Source organism: Balaenoptera physalus (assembly GCF_965194825.1).
Source record: "Balaenoptera physalus genome assembly, chromosome: 21".
Taxonomy (NCBI): domain Eukaryota; kingdom Metazoa; phylum Chordata; class Mammalia; order Artiodactyla; family Balaenopteridae; genus Balaenoptera; species Balaenoptera physalus.
In genome coordinates this window covers 15,804,137-15,809,235 of record NC_138902.1, presented here as the reverse complement: position 1 = coordinate 15,809,235, position 5,099 = coordinate 15,804,137, and the positions used below count along the sequence as shown (strand labels likewise).

Genomic DNA, 5,099 nt, shown 5'->3' with positions numbered 1-5,099 from the left:
ATTTTCAATAATGTGAATTCCAGTAATTTAACTGGCCAGGGGATGCATGAGGAGTGGGACAGAGAGAAGAATATTGTCACCTTTAGGTCACAGTGGTCATGCCTCCTGACCCCTAAGTCACAATAAAAATGGTGTGTTTCTGAACCCAACAGTAGTGATGATGGCTTGCTCTCATCCCAAACCTCTTTGGGGTGCTAGTGTTAGTAATTTGTAAGTATACACTTCTGTTTCAAATATAATACCACGCTCCAAAGACTATCCTGATAGTATGTTGGTGACATCGTGACTCACTTCTAAGTGATACAGGGACTTGGCAATAGTTGCATTTCCAAGGTCTGAAGGTGTGCGTTTGACCTCAGTCCAAGAGCAAAGAGTTCAAAGGAAACATGATCCCCGGGGTCCTGAGCCCGGAACCTCTGCAGGTTGGTAAAGATGGAATGAGAGGATAGGAAGTCAAAATCAACTTTGGAAACACCAGGCAGGTTAGGACTACACTGACAACACCATCAAGCTACTGAGGAGCTCGTATCCTAAAACCGGGAGGGAAATGAGGACGCCAGCCATGCCTCTATGGAGCCAGTCCACGAATCCGGTGCTTCAGTCTCTCTCTGAAACCTGGATTCCTCCGGCACATCACGATGGTTCTGCGGTGCCTGGCAGATGTGTGCACCTCCTAAATCAAACCGCCTGGGATCTGCCCCAGCAGGCTCTCTTCTCCTCCACAGTAGCCTCATTGTCTGGAGGGGACCCGCTGTGCACTGACAGAGCCTCTGAAAACATAGCTCTCCTTCCCCAATTTCATCATGAAACCATAATGCAGTAAATCTCAGGCCCAAAACCTATTCGTACCCAAGAGGGGTTACAGGAAAGAGCTTTTTTGATTTAAAGTCAAGTTTCATCTGTCAGGAGTGGGGCAATGGAAATGCACTGGTCCAGAGTCATGGCAAAGCATGAGGAGTCACTAACCCACTGTGAGGACACAGGGACCATGATTGTGGCTATCTGGTCAACTTCTAGGAGGCATTCAGCCATATAGTCCTAGCTCCTTGCCCCTGTGCCAGAGCAGAGATGGTCTAAGGTTTCGAGATGTCTCTTGAGGTTGTAGATCACTTTAGCCCATAGGTCATGTTCAATAAATCTCATGTGCAAAGGAATGTTGGGATAACTGTCATGATCAGAGTAAGAAGTAAGTGTGAGAATGAAGTTATCTAGTTCTCTCCTCCGCTAAAAGCAATCTTTCCTCAAATGGTTAAGATTTGGAGAAGCAACAGAAGATGTATGTTACAGAATATATGCTTTGTTATGTGTAGGACCAGTGGTTCATTGTCTTTTTCAAATTAGTGTTAGAAGACCCTACAACTATACTTTCAAAATAATTAAATGTTAACTTTGCTCGTTTCACATGGATGCCTTTTAGGAGCTCTGAGACACTCGATTGGCTGCCCCAGACACAGACCATCTCTTGGACAGAGGAATGTTCCCACAAGTAAATATCATGCCTACTTCATTAAAGGCCACACATCTGATAGCAGCTGCAGGGTTTCTGCATGCTCATGGCCTTAGACTAGGACACAGGGTGTCTTGCTTTCTCTCCTCAGATATCATCTATTCCTGCTCTGTCATTTTACAAACAAGGAAACTGAAGCTAAGAGGAATGATCTGACTTCACAGGTGGCAGAGACTGAGCTAGAACAACACTCCAGGCCTCCAGATCCTTGGTCCGAAGTTTTTCATGTATGACAGTGATTCATTTAGGGGCATGATTGGATCGCTGACTGACTCCATTTTCAACAGCATTGGTAAAAAGCTTAACAAAGAGGGCGATGAACAACGTAGAAAAGTGTTGATAAATAGCATTCTACCCATAGTTCATTTAGAATAAATGTATTGTGGTCTTGCACACCCTCCACGGGATCGGCCTATTCCAGGGGAAGGACAGGGAGTGGGGAAGCAGGGTTATGTGAGCGTATGTACGTGCACAGGCTGGGGAAAGAGTGGGCAGAATGGAAGACAGACCAAAACCACAAAAGGGGCCTTTCCTCATAGATTCTGCTTTTCTCAGCTTCCCACAGAGCCTAATAGGCAGAGAGAAGGCCCGTGCCTTTGCTGTGTGTTTACTTTCCACTGAACTATTTTACTGCCTCCTGTTTTCCTCCCCCTCTATTTATTCAGGTTAGGTCCATGCTTGGGAGATGAGGCTGGGAGGAAATCCAGAGCCATGTGCTGGGGCCTCGGTGCCTCCCCTGAGACTTCCAGGGCTGGGTGGGACCTCTTCCTGTTTGCCAAGCTTTCCATGGTTGCTGTAGAGTAGGGAGTGGCTACAGATCCAAACGTGTGCTTAACTGTGCTCTCCTCAAGCTCTTGCACCTGTTCATTTTGATGAGGAGTGAGTGGTGGCTTTAACAAAGGTGGTGCAAGAGTAAACATTTAAAAACCTAGCCTGGGAAGGATGGATGTCCTGACCACTGACAAAGCAGGAAGATCTCTACGTGAGCCTGCTCTTAAGTTTTCCAATTGTGCACAAGATGCTTCCAGGTCTCCATGAGCATAGACCCAGTCTTTTCTGCCTCTAGGAGAATAACCAGGGTACCTTCTTGTAGCCATAGAGTTTGGAGAGAAACATATCAGTACTGAGTACCTTTCTTATGCCAAGCTCTGTTCTTAACATGTTTACATGTATTACCTCATTTTATTCTCATAGAAAGTCTAGAAGACATGAACTCCATTGATGTTCAGAATCAATGCTTGAATTAGTGTGTTTGTCTGTGCATTCTGCACCAATAAAATGCCATCCTTCCAGAGTGAGTGACATGACAAGAAAGTGTGATTGAGTAAGTGGATCCAGCATTATCCACATACCTAGAGAGGTGACCTAAAGCAAGTCATGTAATCTCTCTTTATGTCAATTTCCTCAGCAAATAATAAGAATAATAACAATGACCTGTACCTACCTCATGGGGTGGTCTTGAGAACCAAATGAAATATTCTAAATACAAATGTTCAGGAAAACATAAAACATTAAGCAAATTTTAATTATTAGGACAAGAGTTTTTTGGTTTTATTTCAACAGATATAAGGATATTAGAAATGGATGGACTACATATAAGCTCTACTCTTCAAGTCCATGAAGTAGAATCAAAGGCTAATTTTGTCCCGACATGAATACAAATGTACTCTTCTATGGTCAGCCTCTCATGAACCCCTTGATACTTTACCTCAGTGGATCTCAACCCAATTACATCTAATGTCCTTTTTATATTAAGTATTTTAAACAACTCCATTTGTTATTCTAAAGCTAAATTCATAAATAATATAACCTACCTATAGACATAACTTTAAAAATCATATGACATCCTGCTTGTAATAATGGAAAGGAGAAATCCAAGGAGAGGGTTTCAATATGTAATACTCAAGCATGACTAGAACACAGCAGGTAATACTCAGATACCTGCTCTTCTACAGGTAATCACCAGAATGTACTGACCATGAATATGGACTGATATGGGAATATTTTATTGTGATTCAAACAATGCAATGGCATTGCTGTTAGTGATGTATTTTCTAAAACGATGAACAACTTTTGGTGAAGTTCCAAATACAATAAAGTACTGCTTTCTGTCAATTTACAGAATTGATGCTTTACTGAAAACTTCAGTGAGTTTTAAAACAGGGTAAAAATATGTTCTAGTGTTTTATAGACTACAGACTCCCAAGTTTATTGATTTAGGCTCCGATAATTCTAAACAGGGTTTTCACCCAACTATATGTCCAGTGGGGCATCTGAAAATTATGTGTGAAATAATTCTTTGATGTGTGGGGCTGTCCAGTGCATTGCAGGAGGCCTTGTTGTGCTTGGCCCCATCCATCAAATCCCAATTATTATGATGATGAAAAACACACAACTGATGTATTCCCAGCTACACCAGGGGTGGCAGTGCCTCCTCTTCCCCACCAGTACTGGGAACCTGTGCTTTGCAAGCTTTCTCACCCTACAGGGGCTAACCATGCCAGAGGGCAACTCTCTCCCCAGATTATCCAAGATCTCTCTTCTTTGTTCTTTCTCTATCTTTTATAATCTGATGCTTCAACTTAACTAAGCATATCTTTCTCTGTTGAATTAAATTGTTAAATGGGCTCTCTGTGAATTGTTTCCAACCTATAGCCCTAGGGATGTTCTTGGAGTAGTGGGCAAGGCATGGAACTGGTTCTTAGAACCGGAAAGTAACATGGAGTTCATTTAGATCAACTCTATAAACGATCAAGCTGAAGCTTAAATATGTGCAGTGGTCCCACAACCAATGCGTGGTAGAGTCAGGATGAGAACCTGAGTCTCTCTCACTATCCCTATACCATCTTCCATCTTTATCAATTAACCAATAAACCAAGCAGCAAACACATATTTAGGTCATATACAAGACACCCTGCTAGGAATGTCTGAGACTTCTGAGTTCAAGGTAGGATTGGAAAGACAAGTCATGTCAATGAAAAACAAGGATTCAGTTTAACGAAGCTTATGTCTTGTATTCCAGTTTTGTTCAAGACATCGTGCTCCATGTTTCAGGACATACAAAAAGCAGCCGTGGCTTTAGCCTACACTTCCTCTCGAGCACATGGTCTGGTAATGAGCTAAGACCTTATTATAATACAAGATAAAGCGAAAAATGTTTCTTACAAAGAGGTGCAAATGCTTTAGAAGGGGGAAGGAAGTCAGGGAAGACTTCACGGTTGCAATTGAAATGGGTCTTGAAGGAATGGTGGGACTTTGTCAGGTGAAAGTGTGATGGCACAGAAGAAAAATCTTAGGGAAATTCATAAACACAGACCCAGAGGGGAAAAGAAGCCCATGTGGGCTTTAGGAGCAAACAGTTGCATTTAGAACACAAGGGATTTCTAAGGAAGTTAAACTGGGCAAATTCTCTTGGGGCTAAAGTTGGGAATTTCTTGAAATTCAAGCTCAAACCTGCCTTAAGTCAGTGGGCAATGGGTGCATTATATTTTGATCGTCAGTTTATTTGACTGTCCTTACAAAACTGTATATGCTCTCAGTGTCAGAGCTGCTCGGCCTCACCTATATCTCTGCTTCTTTTTTTCTTTTAGCA

The 5,099-nt window shown here is 42.4% G+C and overlaps 1 long non-coding RNA gene across 1 annotated transcript in view; it reads right to left on the bottom strand.

Moving 5' to 3' along the window:
* LOC309651750 overlaps positions 1-5,099 on the bottom strand; it is a 93,004-nt gene that overhangs the window by 31,917 nt on the left and 55,988 nt on the right. The window lies entirely within an intron of this gene.